Genomic DNA, 16927 nt, shown 5'->3' with positions numbered 1-16927 from the left:
GATCTTGAGAGATTCCAGGGGGGTTTCTTAGCGCCGACACAGAAAGATTGTATTGTCCTATTGGAAGCACAAGAGACTGCAGGTGCTGTAATCTTGAACAAAACAAAAAGCTGGAGGAATTTTGCAATCTCTTGTGAATCCATTGATCCGCTGAGCACCTCCAGCAATTTTTAAAAAAAATTGCAGCAATCATTTTATCTATGGTACAAGCACTAGGGCAAATGCAACCGTGCATTTTAAAATTATTTCTGATGTAATTGCCCTTTACAGCCACAGCAGGAAAATGGGTCCTTCAGCTTAACTTGTCCATGCCAACCAAAATGCCCTATCTAAGCTAGTCCCATTTGCCTGAGTTTAGCCCATATCAGTTTAAATCTTACCCGATCCATATAGCTGTCCAGGTGTCTTTTTAAATTATGTAACAGTATCTGCCTCAACTACCTCCTCTGGCAACTCATTCCACATATCCACCATTCTCTGTATGAAAAGGCTGCCTCTCCTCTCAAATCATTCCCCTCTCACCTTAAGACCATGCCCCCAAGTTCTTGATTATCCTGTCCTGGGAAAAATACATTGTCCATTCACCCTATCTACTCCCCTCACATTTTTACACTTCTATAACCCTTCAGCCTCTTACTCTCTAAGTAATAAAGCCCTATTGTAGTTAAAACCAATTTAATTGAAAATGCCGAGTATTAAGGAAAAACAATAATTATTTATCTTAATATTAACTTTTTCCACTGCAACAGATTTTTCACCAAATAAATGAAGTTATTTTTTGCTTGGGAATCCACATTTCAATAGCACATGATAATTTCCCCGGTGTGGGACAAATGAAGGAATATATTATGCTGTTTTTTGTATATTATTGATTAAATCAAAAGCAAATTGTTACATTAAAGGAATAATGGAGGTTATACAATTCAAGGTTGATTGGAAGAACTTGCACAAGCACATGTGTTTATTTGCTTATCGAACCTCATATTGTCAATAAAGTTCTTGGCCCATATCCCTCTAAAGCACTTGGCCCATAAAGCACTTGGCCCATATCCCTCTAAACATGTCCTATCCATGTACCTCACTGAATGTTTCTTAGACATTGTGATAGTACCTGCCTCAACCACCTCCGCTGGCAGCTCATTCCATACACCTACCATCCTTTGCGTGAAAAAGTTACCCCTCGGATTCCCATTAAATCTTTCTCCCCTCACCATGTTCTCTGGTTCTCTCTTCCCCTACTTCTGTGCATCTACCCAATCTATTCCTCTCATGATTTTATACAATATTCCTCTCACGAGTTTTACTCTATTCCTCTTATGATTTTATACACATAAAAACATTACTTGCTTGTTCTAAAGTCCCTTCAGTTTTAACCTCCTTGCACACACAATAACAATTTTCAGCTAAAAATACTTTGAAATTTCAACTTCGCATTTTGCTTCATGATGCATTGCTAAATAATCTTCAATTTGGTATTTGTCTATCAAGTGTTTCATTTAATTCTCCCCGCTCACTCCTTACTGTCCATCTAACAGCCTTGCAGAGCTCTCAGAAACCTCCCTTTTCATGAAATAAACTCTGTATAAATGCAAATTATTTTCATCGCTATTCAAATAATGAACTGTGCGATGCCCTCTGGGTTAATAACTCTGCCTCCATCAATGTTAGTTTAGTTTGATCTTGGTAATTCTCCGTTGTTATCTCTTTAGAGTCAAATTATTTAAAAGGGCATTGCCAACAAAAAAAAAAAAATTCCTTTGATTTTTAAACAGTATAATCATTTATGTTGAATGAAACTAATTTCCGACCCCAAAGTAGCACTATTCTGACCATGTGAAAGATTGGTCATATCCCTTCTCAAATATGAAAACTGGCAAATTCTTCCAAAAAAGGGCATGGTGGCGCAGCGGTAGAGTTGCTGCCTTACAGCGCCAGAGATCCGAGTTCGATCATGACTGTGGGTGCTGTGGAGTTTGTACGTTCTCCCCGTGACCTGCGTGGGTTTTCTTCGGGATCTCCAGTTTCCTCCCACACTCCAAAGACGTACAGGTTTGTAGGTTAATTGACTTGGTAAAATTGTACATTGTCCCTAGTGTGTGCAGGATAGCATTCGTGTGTGGGGATCACTGGTCGACACGGACTCGGTGGGATGAAGGACCTGTTTCCACGCTGTATCTCTAAACAAAACTATACTAAACTAAAACTAAAAGGATTGCTTTACTTAATGGTGATTGAAATCTGGAGCACATTGCCCGAGGAGCTGATGGAAGCAGATAGCCTCACAACATTTCAAAAGTATTTGTTTAATTTCTTGAAACATCATAGCAAAGGGGCCATGTGCTGAAAATGGAACAGGTACAGTTAGGAATTTGATGGTTGGCATGGACATGGTAAGCTGAAGGGCCGGTTTTCAGGCTGAATAATTCTACAACTCTCTATGAGTTTCTTAAGGGGACATAAGGAAAAAGAAAACTGTGAGATAGACTTTTGCAGGTCAGAGAGAAGCTGACAATAGAACTCTGAACTGAAATATGTGCACATTGTTGAGGTCTGAGATACAGCATGGAAACAGACCCTTCGGCTCATCGGGTCCATGCCACCATTCACACTGGTTTGATGTTTACCCCACTTTCATGTCCACTCCATACAGGACAATTAAACTATAAACATGCACATGTTTGGGATGTGGGAGAAAACCTGTGCACCCTGAGAAAACCCACACAGTAACAGGGAAAACATTCAAACTCCACACATATAGCACCTGAGGTCAGGATTGAACCGAGATTCAGGATTCAGAAATTAGAGGGGCAAAGGAGGGGAGAAGGTAGGAAATGGGATTAGGAGACAGAGATCTGCCATGATTGAATGGTGGAGTAGACTCAATGGGCCGAATGGCCTAATTCTATTCTTGGAACTTGTGAACTTGTGAACCTGCAATGATGAAAGACCTATTGTCCTCTCGTTGCTAATGGGTTTGGTTTGTATATATTCACCACAAACTATCATCTTTGCGAAAACCATTAGCGTCAACAAGGACAAAGAAATCATCAAGAGATTGTGGAAATCTATGTTTGTTTCCTGTCCTGAAATCAGTCAGTTCCTTGGTCCTCAACAATATGAGAAGAATGAAAGAAATGGCTTTTTAAATGAGAGCAAAGATAGCCCACCTGGGCCTTAGACCCTGCGCGACCATTCACATTCATGGCTGATTCTCCACCGCAACATTCACTTTCCTTTCCTATTTCCTGATCCCTGAATTCTTTAAATATACCTGCTGAGTTCCTCCAGCAATTTACTCTTTACGCAATACACCTGGCGACACAACCAGGTGCTGAGGTGTTTGGCAGCCGCACTCGAGTGCAAGAGAGTTACCACCAACGCCATGCCAATCAATGCACAGCTAACATTCCCGCAAATCCCATCGTTCATCCGGGAAGGAGAGAAACGGAAGACTACCACCTCGCCTCTCAACTCATGCCCACTGAGCGCAGCCAGAGACTGGGAAATGCGGGTTGACCTGGGCCAGAGGCTTTCCTTCCCAGTTGAAATCGCAGCTACCAACCTGTGACCAGACCTCGTCCTCTGGTCCAGCTCCTGTCGGCGTGTTTACATCATTGAGCTGATGGTGCCCTAGGAGGAGGCTGTGGACGAGGCATTTGAAAGGAAAAGGCTGAGATATTCCAACCTTGCAGTAGAGGCAGAGGAGCGAGGTTGGAGTGTAAGAGTGCGTCCAGTGGAGGTGGGGTGCAGGGGCTTTGTAGCCAGTTCCACTGCAAGGCTCCTGAGGGAAGTGGGAGTCAGAGGGCAGGCCCAAAGGAGGGCAATCAAAGAACTTGCAAATGCCACCGAACGGAGCAGTCACTGGCTGTGGCTGAAAAGAAAAGATACTGTCTGGGCTGCCACGTGACCATCTAGAGGCTAACCATAAGACACACACCCAGGTCTGATCACCCTGTGGTGGGCCTGCCTCGACTGAGGGTGTCTTGTGATAAAAGGCCGAAACACCCAGTGACGTTGAGGTACACAACTGAAGATGTGTCTGAATGGTAACAACATTACCTAGTGGTCACCCCCAAGAACAACACCAGTCAATTGTAGTGCAAACCTTAGGGATTGTAACATCTAGTCCTACTAATCAATTTGCTCACGTCATATTTCCTTTCCAGTCTTCTCCCTCTAAATTGCCAGAAGAATCTCGGCTCCAAAGAACCTCAGAATAAGTTTGAGGAGCACCACTTCATCTTTAACTGAGTTTGCTTTTCTGGTCTCAGTTATGAACTCTACAAAGAATGTCAACGGTTTAATCACAAAAAAAATTTTAAGTCACAAAAGTGCTGGAGTAACTCGGATCAGGCCGCATCGCTGGAGAACATGGATAGGTGACGATTCCAGTCAGAACCTTTCCCTTGTCCACATTCTCCTGAGATGCTGCCTAACCCGCTGAGTAACTCCAGTACTTTGTGTCTTTTTTGTTGTTGTAAACCAGCACCTGCAGTTCCTTGTAACTCTCCTTTCTAAAATTGTTTGGGGTTTTTTCTGGTCCCATTGCTACCTTATTTTATCTCACAGAACATAGAACCGCACAACAGAGGCCCTTCAGCCCACAATATTTGAACTGACCATGAAGCCAATTAAAAGTGCACACCAGACTGCACATGGTCTATATCACTCTGCTGATACTTCTGCTGGTCTGAATGCCTCTTAACTGTTGCCATCATTTCTGTTTCCACCACTTACCTGGCAGTGTGTTTCAGGCATCTACTAGTTGTGTAAAAACACGAGCCTCACAGATCTCCTTTTAACCTTTTCCTTCCTGCAATGCAGCAATCAGAACTGTACAAATAATCCAAATGTGATCGAACCAAGGTTTTATACAGCTGTACCTTGAAACATCATCCATATGACAGCTCATTTCTCCTGTAAACTGCTCCATCGTTCACTTTCCCTTCTATACCCTCGTTTCTTTACTTCATTCTCTACATCTTCAAACATTGATGTCTTTAACTTTTACTAATGCTGAAAGAACATTCACTGTCTACCTCCCTATGGTTGCAGTTATATTTACTGAGTATGTTTTCTGTGCTATTTCGCACACACTCCACCCATAAATATATGAACATTAAATGGGAAAAATCAGGTAATTACCTTTGTCGCTTTCAACTGTTTGATTCTCTATGCGATCACTCACAAGATCTCTTTGAACATCTACTCCAGGATACCATCACTCGGTATAATCTGAATAGTAATTTTTAAAATACATATCTGTAAGAAGTTAAATATATTCAACAAATATTAAAAATCAATTAATGAATATTCACATTCCATGTAAACAATGTGCTACCTTGTATGCTATTTCTACCTCTAAACCGATTTTACTGCCAGATTAATTTAGTTTAGTTTGGAGATATAGCACGGAAACAGGCACTTTGGCCCACCGAGTCTGTGCTGACCAGCGATCACCCCGTACACTAATACCATCCTACACACTAAGGACAATTTACAATTTTTACCGAAGCCAATTAACCTGTAAACCTGTACGTCTTTCGAGTGTGGGTGGTAATCGGAGCATCCTGAGAAAACCCACGCGTTCATGGGGAGAATGTACGAACTCCGTAGAGACAGCACCCGTAGTCAGGATCGAACCCGGGTCCCTGGCACTGGAAGGCAGCAACTCTACCGCTGTGCCACCATGCTGCCAATGTCAGCATATAAAATTAGAATGATCACATTTGACATCTGCTGAGAAATACAGTTAAATACCTTATTGAGATCTTGAGCTGTAAATAGAAATAACGCCACATATGGCAATTCCATTGGTACAAAAGGATCTACAATTTTAAGATCAAACACTTTCACCTAATGAAACAATTCCCTATTAAGTACTGCAGATTTTTTTCTTTTGCTGGAAGATGGATGGAAATGATATGTTGGCAACAGTGTCTAACATTTTATATCACACCATCAGAGGTATAAAAATGTCCTAAAATGCTCCACAAAGGTATAATTGGCCATTGAACAATAAACATTCTGCCATTCAGGGAGATATTAAGAATGACTAATAGCTTGGCCAAAGAAATAGGCTAAAGGAGCATAATAAACGAGAAGACAGGAGCAAAGGTTTTAAGGGAGTATCAGTTTTATGACGTGACCATGGATCAAAAAAGGTGCATGCACAGGGGACCAACTCTGGAGCAACATGGCATGATAAATGATACAGAGAGCATTGTTTCAGATTAATTTAAGTTTATGGGGGTTAGAGAGAAAGAAGCCAGCCAGAAGAGCACTAAAATGGTCACATTTGTAAGCAGAGGTATCGAGATGATTTCAGTGATGGATGGCATGACATAGAGAAAGACTTGGGCCATGTTCTGGAGATGCAAATTAATCACAGGTTTCAAAGCTTAAATCAGGGTCAATTCTGAGGTTGCAAACATTCTGATTAAATCGGAGACAAGAGATGGAATCTGCTCCTGGATAAAATATTGCAGGGCTAAAAAGCAAATAACTAAATTAAATAACTCCTAATAAGCTGGGACAGTTCAAGGAAATCGCAATGATATTTTTTGAAACAGTTTGGTTATTTCTAAACTAGCTAATTAATTCTATTTTCTCACAAGTTGGTGAATCAGCAAGGTTCTTGGACTTTAGATCAAATTGATTTTTTTGCCCATTTTGCAAAAGGAAATCTATGCCCAGCATAAAAGTATTATGGAGTGGAGAAACACAAGAGAGAACTGGGAGGCACAGTGGTGCAGCGGTAGAGTTGCTGCCATACAGCGCAAGAGACCCAGGTCCCATCCTGACTATGGATGTTGTCTGTACGGAGTTTGTGTGTTCTCACTATGACCACGTGGGTTTTCCGGTGCTCCGGTTTTCTCCCACAGTCCAAATAATTGCGGGTTTGTAGGTTAATTGGCTTCTATAAATTGTCCCGAGAATGTAGGATAGAATTCCAACCACGTACAGGTTTGCAGGTTAATTGGCTTGGTATAAGTGTAAATCGTCCCAAGTGTGCGTAGGGTAGTGTTAATGTGTGGGGATCGCTGGTCGCTGCACTCAGTGGGCCGAAGGGCCTGTTTCCGCGCTGTATCTCAAAACTAAACTCAAAACTAAACTAACTTCTACTGTGAAGAAAATAATCTCTATTTATTTAGCAATGATTAAGATTTTTTTTTAAATAGAATGACACCTGATAAATTGCTTGAAAATTTAGAATAGGTGAGAATTTGTAATAATTTTCAATTTCCCCAGTGAGAGTGTTGCCAATGTAGAACACATGTGGTAAATCTGGAGCTTTGATGGGGCACATTTTTCAGAACATTAATTATACAAATTAGAATATGATACATGACCTGTGCCCAAATTACAAAAGGATTTACACTTAATTTTTTCCAGAAAATATGATCGAGGAATATGATTTTCCTTTATTTATTCTTAAATCTGGGTGCCCAGCGAGGAAACATTCCCTACTTATCTTCAGGGTGTCCAAGAGTATGATGGCAACTCTTAGAGTCATAGAGTTATAGAGTTACATAGAGCATGGAAACAGGCCCTTTGGCCTATTTTGTCTATGCCATTCAAGTTGGCATCCATGGTTTGTCCCATTTGCCTGCATTTGGCCCATAGCCCTCTAAATCCTTCCTATCCATATATCTCGCCAAATGTCCACTATAAGTCATAATTATATCCGCTTCTATGGGTTCCTCCGACAGGTCATTCCACAGACTACCCTCTTGAGTGAATAAAGATGCCCCTGAGGTCCCTCTTAAATCTCTCCCCGCTCACCCTAAGTCTGTACCCTCTGGTTTTAGAATCCTCTGTCCTGGGGAAAAGACTGTGAGCTTTCACTTCATCCATTCCCCGAAAGATCTTACAGACCCCAATAAGGTCATCCCTCAGCCTCCTGCACTGCAAAGGAAGAAAGTTCCAACCTAACCAACCTCTCCCTATAATTCAAGCCTGAAAACTCAGGTAACAACCTGGTGAGTCCAGGGGCTCTGGTTCTAGAACCAGGGGCCACAGTTTAAGAATAAGGGGTAGGCCATTTAGAACGGAGATGAGGAAAAACTTTTTCAGTCAGAGAGTTGTAAATCTGTGGAATTCACTACCTCAGAAGGCAGTGGAGGCCAATTCTCTGAATGCATTCAAGCGAGAGCGAGATAGAGCTCTTAAGGATAGCGGAGCCAGGGGGTATGGGGAGAAGGTAGGAACGGGGTACTGATTGAGAATGATCAGCCATGATCACATTGAATGGTGGTGCTGGCTCGAAGGGCCTAATGGCCTACTCCTCCACCTATTGTCTATTGTCTATTGAGTCTTTTCTGCTGCCATGTACAGTGACTAAAGGAGATACAACAGTGGTGTTTCAGAGGCTTTAAATAGGTGCATGAATATGCAGAGAATATAGTAATATAGATCACGTGCAGACCTAGTAGGGATTGGATTAATTTCGCATTATGTTTGGCACAGACACCATGAGCCAAGGGGTCTGTTGCTGTGCTGTACTGTTCTATCGGTTATGTTCTGTGGAGCACCAGTTGAAGCAGGTGGGACTATATGAATCGAAAAAAAGAACGTATTGTAATTAAAAATGCATTAAAACAAAGAAGCATAAAGTGATTGTAAATGTTAATTTAATGGGCCGGCATGGTGGCGCAGCAGTAGAGCTGCTGCCTTACAGAGCCAGAGACCGGGTTCGATTGTGACTGTGGGTGCTGTCTATACGGAGTTTGCTCATTCTCCCTGTGATCGTGTGGGTTTTCTCTGGGATCTCTGCTTTCTTCCCACACTCCAAAGACGTACAGATTTTGTAGGTTAATTGGCTTGGTATAATTGTAAAAACTGTCCCTAGTGTGTGTGCCGGATAGCGTAAGTGTGGGGGGATCGCTGGTCAGCGCAGACTCGATGGGTCGAAGGGCCTGTTTCCGCGCTATATAACCATTTGGTCTCATCCAACCAGAGAGGGTTGTTTACATCCCTCTCCTACCTTCTCTGCATCCAAACACTAATTTGTTTTTCTCTCCTTGTTCTGATGAGGGATCCTAACCCCAAATTATTAGGTGTGGGGGTTTTTTCCAGTCGATTGAATGTGTCCAGCATTTTTTGTTCAACTCAGTTTGGGATGCCCAACATCTGCAGTTTCTCGATTTTCTGATGGGAAGTTGCTTTTCTAAACAGGACTTCTGTAAATAATAACATGTCCTGCTATGTTGCAGGTGTAGATACTGATGCCTAAAAGTAAGCAAGACCAAAGTTTCTTGTTCAAGCTCAATCGCTATACATTTGACTGCATCCACAGTGACCAAATAACCTTGCAAGTGCAGTGTTTCTTCAGTAAACCAAACCTTCAATGTAGATTTCTAGAAATTCTGACAGTTTAATAAAGCAGCAATAGGTAACTAAGAGTCCACAGAGTTCTCCTTGGACAACACAAGATATGGAAGGAAGTTAGTTGTATAATTATTAAAAATTATGTAAGGAGATAAAAACAAGTTTCATGCCTCCAAATTCAATACAATCCTTATTGCTTGGAGCAATAAGGATTGTATTGAATTTGGAGGCATGAAACTTGTTTTTATCTCCTTACATAATTTTAAAATAATTATACACTTTGAGTACATTAAATGAAGCAACAAGAAAAAAGGACCCAAATACCTTGAGTGCGACCATCTTTCGTTTTAATCCCATCTGTTTATAATGCAATTTTGTGAGATTTCTGTGCACATATTTGAGCATGAATAATTGATCCATCACCACTCCACAGCTTTCTAGCTGCTGCTGTTGTGAACAGGTGCGATGGTATCGGCATAAACTGCTCCACAGGCAAGTCATGAATCTCATTACAGGGCAGTACGTGGCATTTACTTCTTTGGTGATCAACAGCAAAACACTCACCATATGTTTTAACAGATCTTTTTAACTTTAAACAGAATGCTTGCCTTCAAAACATAACCTGGCCCAAAGCGGTTTGTGTACTGCTAATATTTTCCTGCAAATTCATTGAATGACAATGGAGTGAACATAATTGGTTACTGTTACTGTGAACTGCAGGTGGAATACCAGATTCCTCTGACCGTTTTTTTGAGGATATTCCCATGACATCAAACATGACATTGTACACTTAAGCACATTGCGTAATTTGACCCAATGCAATGCATTGCAATCACATGGAATGAAAAAGGGTTAAAAAAAAATCCCTTTAAAGGCAACGACCGAAGAAAAAGTAGAGAATTGGAGGTTGTTGTGGAAGATGTCATCTCCAAATATTATCTGAGGAAATGATGTTGAATCTGCTGCAGCCAGCATGATTATTTCCTTGCTTTGGCAGCCTTTATCAGTGTAGTGGCCAAAGGTCAACATGTTTCATGTCCTTGATGCTCCGCAGCATTCACAGAATAAGATTAACTGTGGTGACATTACTGAGAATTAGTCTGCAGTTCACGAGAAGGAAATGTCCATTTTTTACATTAACAAACACATAATGGTGGACAAAATGATAAGGTAATAGGAATGAGAGCAGGTCGTTCAAACTCTAGGAGTGATGTTTCAGGGTCTTCTTTGTTCATTTTCTTCCCCCATTTATATTACCAAAGTAGGACACAAATTAATTCCTGTTGACAGCAGCAAAACAGAACTGCCCACAACAGGTCAACAACATTCATAGAAAAATCTCTCTCTTTCATTTTGTCCCTGGTCTCTCGCAGAATGCAATAACGAAGATGCTGGCTTCATACTTCAACTTACCTGAACTTTTGCAACAATCTAATCTCGTTTAACAGTTGTGATGACTCAGAAGATATTGCCTATGTAGCCTGTAAACCTATTCACAGGCAGTAGATGCAGTACATTGCATAGTAATGGGAATAATAATCATACTTATTTTGTAAATCATTTCAGGGATAACTATCTAAGATGTCATATCATATTTTTCAACTAGCATTTTGAAATCTTTTCTATCAACTGTGAGTGCAGAAGAGGCCTTAGTTTGAGAGCTTATTCAAACTTACAGTAGCTCTGACAGTCCAGCCTTAGCCGTTATGCACTGCACTGTAGTGTCTCCCTGAATTATGTAAAATCGTTGGAATGAAGTTGCAAAGGCAAGTCTACTACCAATAAGCCTTGGTCAAGGCCCACAAAGAGGTAGGAATCTCTGTGGAATAGGGCAGTGTCAAAATGGATCCTCAGCAAAGGATAATGGAGGTTTCAAACTGAGACTTTTGTTAAAATCCAGTGAGTTGGAATTTTTGATGCTGACAGAGCATGAGACTGACAAACAGTTTGAGGGCTGACAAGAAATTCTCCGCAACAGATCATCAAAATAGATGGATTGGGGGTGTAACGAGCCGTTGCTTTTATCCTTCGTCTAAAGGCACTATCGTCATTCATTCTCCATCAATAAGGAGAGACAGCGGAGGCTGTGCATTTCTATGCACCTTTGCCATCAATATCGACTTACAACGTGGAAGATGAGGAGGACAGCTGTACTTGGCTTTCAATTTTTGAACAAAACAACATAACTACTGGATACAACCTCTTTTTTTCTTTTTTTTTGTTTGTGTCGGTGTTGGGATGGTTTTTGTTTCTGTTTTTGGCTGTGTATGTGTGGTGGGGGTGTGTGGTGGGGGTGTGGGGTGGGGTGGGGGGGTGGGGCGGGGGGAAACCTTTATTTTATTAGGTCTCTTCCCCGGGGCGCGGCTCGGCTGCGGGCCTTAACATTGCCGGCGCAGCTCGGCTGCGGGACGTTTCAGTGCCCGGTGCGGCTCGGCTGCGGGCCTTAACATTGCCGGCGCAGCTCGGCTGCGGGACGTTTCAGTGCCCGGTGCGGCTCGGCTGCGGGCCTTAACATTGCCGGCGCAGCTCGGCTGCGGGACGTTTCAGTGCCCGGTGCGGCTCGGCTGCGGGCCTTAACATTGCCGGCGCAGCTCGGCCGCGGGACGTTTCAGTGCCCGGTGCGGCTCGGCCGCTGGACTTAACATCGCCCGGTGCGGCCGCGGGACGTTTCAGTGCCCGGTGCGGCTCGGCCGCTGGACTTAACATCGCCCGGTGTGGCCGCGGGACGTTTCAGTGCCCGGTGTGGCCGCGGGACGTTTCAGTGCCCGGTGCGGCTCGGCCGCTGGACTTAACATCGCCCGGTGCGGCCGCGGGACGTTTCAGTGCCCGGTGCGGCTCGGCCGCGGGACGTTTCAGTGCCCGGTGCGGCTCGGCCGCTGGACTTAACATCGCCCGGTGTGGCCGCGGGACGTTTCAGTGCCCGGTGTGGCCGCGGGACGTTTCAGTGCCCGGTGCGGCTCGGCCGCGGGACGTTTCAATGCCCGGTGCGGCTTGGCCGCTGGACTTAACATCGCCCGGTGTGGCCGCGGGACGTTTCAGTGCCCGGTGCGGCTTGGCCGCTGGACTTAACATCGTCAGCGCTGTTCGGCCGCGGGACGTTTCAGTGCCCAGTGCGGCTCGGCCGTTGGACTTAACATCGCCCGGTGTGGCCGCGGGACGTTTCGGTGCCCGGGGCGGCTCGGCCGGGGGGCCTTCCATCCCCTTGCGGGGGCTGTGCGTGTCGTTTGCCTCGGTAGGGGTCGAGCTGCCTGTCCGTGGGTGCGGGGGGAAGAGAGGGGAAGTTTTGTTGCCTCCATCACAGTGAGGGGGTGTTTGGAGTCACTGTGATGGATGTTTGTGTTGGGGTCGGGTGTCCTGTGTTCTTTTCTTTTTGCTGTATTTTGTGTGACTGCTGAAATTTCGCTCGGTGTTGTGCCGAGTGACAATAAAGTGTTGTTATGTTATGTTATGTTATCATAACTTGATTAAGCAGAGAAAAGGATTGCGGACAAGTCTTCCTGAGGAAAATAACTCTTGGATTGATGTTAACCTGTCAAAATCTAGTGTTTTTTCTTTTATTCATTTCTCCCATCCCCTTCTCTTAAGACAACTTATGAATTAATTTTGACACTACAAAAAATTATTTTATATATATTTGATTTCCCATCAAAGTGTACATGTATTACTTAAAATAGGCCCTTAAATAAATTAGTTAGGTTCTTGATATATTGGACTTCTGTGAACTCCTGCTGTTGATTTCTTGCAATATCTCATGTGATATCTCGAGATTTTTCTCAGGTATAATTTGGAATCTCCAGGGCACTTTTGATTATTAACTTGAAGTCACTTGGAACCATAATTGCAGCACAGAAGGAGATTGGTGAAGTGTGAATAAGTGTAGGACATCTCAGTGTCAGTTTCATTAAAAATCACAAAGTTGTATCCAAATGTGGGTAAAAGAAACTCAAGCAAACTGGTAAAGTAAAAGGTACTAGACCAAGTGGACCCGTTGGGCCCAATCCTCTCCTGCATTGGTGCAGCACCCTCTCCTGAAGAAGCATCTCGACCCAAAATGTCACCCATTCATTCTATCCAGAGATGTTGCCTGTCCTGCTGAGCTACTCCAGCAGTTTGCATCTATCTTCGGAGTAAACCAGCATCTGCAGTTCCTTCCAAGACATGAAACTGGTTTTGTAGAGTTAACAGGATCCATGCATGGCCAGCCAATAACAGGTATGCTAATGATTTGACTACTGTAAAATTTATAACATCCGCATCTATAGGCTTTACTCATGCGGTTTACTCTGCCTCTTGTAGTTACCACAATGTTTTTCCTCACATGCTCCAGAGCACATGTTGAGCCCTAGACAGGGAATTGTGGATGGGAAAATGAGTCTGGAAATCAGAAGCCAAATTGGACCCTGGGCATGGGGATATGTCAGAGTGTGCCTTTAGGAGATCATGAGAGATGGGTCTGAAGAAGGGTCTTGACCCGAAATGTCACCCATTCCTTCTGTCCAGAGATGCTGCCTGCCCCACTGAGTTACTCCAGCATTTTGTGTCTATCTTTGGTGTAAACCATCATCTGCAGTTCCTTCCTACACATAGGTTCAGCAGAGTGATACAGTGAGAAATCAGTGAAGCATCAAAGGAAGGAAGGTCAATTAAAAAGTAAAAAGGAATAACTGATTCAGGTTCCCAGTTCCTAGGCTGAGACCTGCTCCAGGATGCTCTCGATTAGATAGCAGTTTCCAGGAGTGAATAATGGTGGTTGCTTCTCCGAGGATTGTGATTGGAACCAATACCATCCTGTGCATAACTCATACACTGACTCAAGGGTGAATCACAACTGGACATGCCTGGCTGAATTTCCAGAATGGTGCAATTCAACCTGGAAATGGTAACAATCAATTTCTGCTCCTGATGTACATTTTATATGTGTGGCATGGAGCCGATGAAGAACAAGCAAAGGAAAGGCTTTGCTTTATGCATGCCTCATTTTTACGTGCTGGCAAGCTTGGATTAGGGTGCTGTTGAATGTTCAAGCAGCAGGCACATGGCCAAAGGATCATTGGCAGACTGCACATCTACTGTTTAACTCAGCTCCCAAGGCACTGATTAAACTCAAAGTCGGTGTTGTTTACAGCAACAGGTGAAACATTTCAGTAACCAGATTAGAGAATAAATGCACAATGTTCCAATCATTGGAACATGCTGTTGTTTAGTTTAGTTTAGTTTAGTTTAGTTTAATTTAGTTTAGTTGAATTTAGTTTAATTTAGATTAGGTTAGATTAATTTAGTTTAGTTTAGTTTAGTTTATTGTCACACGCACTGAGCTACAGTGAAAAGCTTTTGTTGCGTGTTCTGCAGTCAGCGGAAAGACAATGCATGATTACAATCGAGCCATCCACAGTGTACAGTTGTATGATAAAGGAAATATTGTGAATAAAGTTTTTTTGCAAGATAAAGCCTGATCCAAGGTAGTCAGAGAGTCTCCAATGAGGTAGACGGTAGTTCAGGACTGCGATGTACATTCACATATACATTCACTTCTCTGTCACAGGAAGTCCCTTAGTTTCAAGGATGGTTTGCTCTCACTAGTTTTGTGGGTTCTGCGAAGACTGGTGAGACCATTATTGAGGCAGTTAGTGGAGCAGTTACTTCGGAGCTCCAGTAATCCGGGTTCAGTCCTAAACTCCAGTGCTGTCAGTGTGGAATTTATATCTTCTCCCTGCGACCACGTGGGTTTCCTCCAGGTACTCTGGTTTCTGCCCACAATGCAAAGATATACTTGTCACCCTTTGATCAAGGATCAGTGTTGATGTGACTGGATGGTGACACAGATTCTGTGGGCCTAAGGGTCTGTTTCCACTGTTCTCTGTACTTTTATTTAATGATTAAGATTTTATGTTTTAAATTTTTACAACGGAGCTCCAGAGATTTGTCAAGCATAAATCTTGGTGTGAACACACTGGAGATTAGCACTGAATCTTCAAGGAGAAGCAGCAGGTAACTCACTTAAAATGCCACCATCGGGGAAAAAGGATAGCACATGTTGTCTGTCAGCTAAGACTGTTCTGCATAATGATCAACACCTCCTACTTGCGATAAGGGATTTGTCACAGTGTATGAGTTGCACTGAAGCAGTAAAATTGCAGGTTGCTCCTTGTCCTGAATAATATATCCTTTCTAAGTCCAGGAAGCATCTGAAGTCACATTCAAACACTTTCTCCTAATCACAATGACATTCCCTGTCCTAGCAATGATTTATCCTTCTTGCGCCTATTTTTGTTTAGTTATAAGAGAAAACACTGATTTTACCTATTATGAATTGAATATGATACATCACAAAGTTTGGGGGGGAAAAAGGAACCTTAAATGCTGGAATCTTGAGCAGAAGACAAAGCGCTGGGGTAACTCAGCGATCAGGCAGCATTTCTGAAGAATGTGGATAGGTGACGTTTCAGTTCAGGACCTTTATTCAATCTGAAGAAGTGTCCCAACCCAAAAAGTCACCTATCCATGTTCTCAGGAGATAATAGACAATAGACAATAGACAATAGGTGCAGGAGGAGGCCATTCGGCCCTTCGAGCCAGCACCGCCATTCAATGTGATCACGGCTGATCATTCTCAATCAGTCCCCTGTTCCTGCCTTCTCCCCATACCCCCTGACTCTGCTATCCTTAAGAACTCTATCTAGCTCTCTCTTGAATGCAGGATGCTACCTGACCCACAGAATTAACCCAACACTTTGTGTTTTGCACATCGCAAGGTTTGCCTTCCCAGTGTTTCTTCTTTCTTCCAGTCATGAAGTTTTTAGTTCCATTCTGAGGTATCAGAGTGAGCAGATACGAGGACAGATTTTCACTTTCCTAATCCAAAATTCCTGGGATTATTCCTTGTTCCGATAAGGTTCAGTCAGAGATTGGGAATGAGAATTGGGACATATCAGGTTTCCAGGGCTCATTAGTTTGTTAAGCCCTCTGAGCCAATGGGGCAAAATCCAATAACCAGCATCCATGCCATTTATAATAAATCACTTCAAGAAATGCCAACATAAAACATGACACAACATTTAGGCAACGATTTCTGCTTGTTTTTGGCTCACTTGGGTACATGATTTTCATGTCCCTTCTCAACCTTGTAAATAGAAACATAGAAACATAGAAAATAGGTGCAGGATTAGGCCATGCAGCCCTTTGAGACAGCACCGCCATTCAATATGATCATGGCTGATCATCCAAAATCAGTACCCCTATCGACTCCAAATCTACTCCAATATTTTCCCATACTACTCCCGCACTTTCTGAGTTAATGGAGTATTTTTCTTCTGTACGTTGGATATACATGTAAATAAAAATCCAAAGAAGAACGCAATTAGATGGTGGCCGAAACAAACCAATGGATCGTTGCTATTGGGGTAGGGATAGGTAGAGGTGTCAGAATCAATAAATGGGTAGTAGAATTGGAAATACTCAGCTGCCATTGACTAGCTCTGTTTCATTTAAAGTATACAGTTACACAAACAGGACTTGGCATTATCTTCATTCAAAGTCATTATGTTTATAGAACAGTGGGTCACGGTTTAAGGGCTGAGATGAAGAAAAACTTTTTCAG

At 42.9% G+C, this 16927-nt stretch overlaps 1 protein-coding gene across 9 annotated transcripts in view; it reads right to left on the bottom strand.

Annotated features, from left to right (window-relative positions):
- Positions 1-16927, bottom strand: part of LOC144602325 (leucine-rich repeat-containing protein 4C-like) — a 723850-nt gene that overhangs the window by 590352 nt on the left and 116571 nt on the right. For 8 of the 9 annotated variants that reach the window (XM_078415291.1, XM_078415288.1, XM_078415296.1 and 5 more), the window contains exon 2: positions 5146-5235. The exons of the other annotated variant lie outside the window; for it this stretch is intronic. The gene's annotated coding sequence lies outside the window, so the exon portion shown is untranslated. The remainder of the gene's footprint in view (positions 1-5145; positions 5236-16927) is intronic. 9 annotated transcript variants of the gene reach the window in all.

Source organism: Rhinoraja longicauda, chromosome 18 (genome assembly GCF_053455715.1).
Source record: "Rhinoraja longicauda isolate Sanriku21f chromosome 18, sRhiLon1.1, whole genome shotgun sequence".
In the NCBI taxonomy this organism is placed as follows: domain Eukaryota; kingdom Metazoa; phylum Chordata; class Chondrichthyes; order Rajiformes; family Arhynchobatidae; genus Rhinoraja; species Rhinoraja longicauda.
This window is presented reverse-complemented; position numbering and strand designations above follow the sequence as displayed.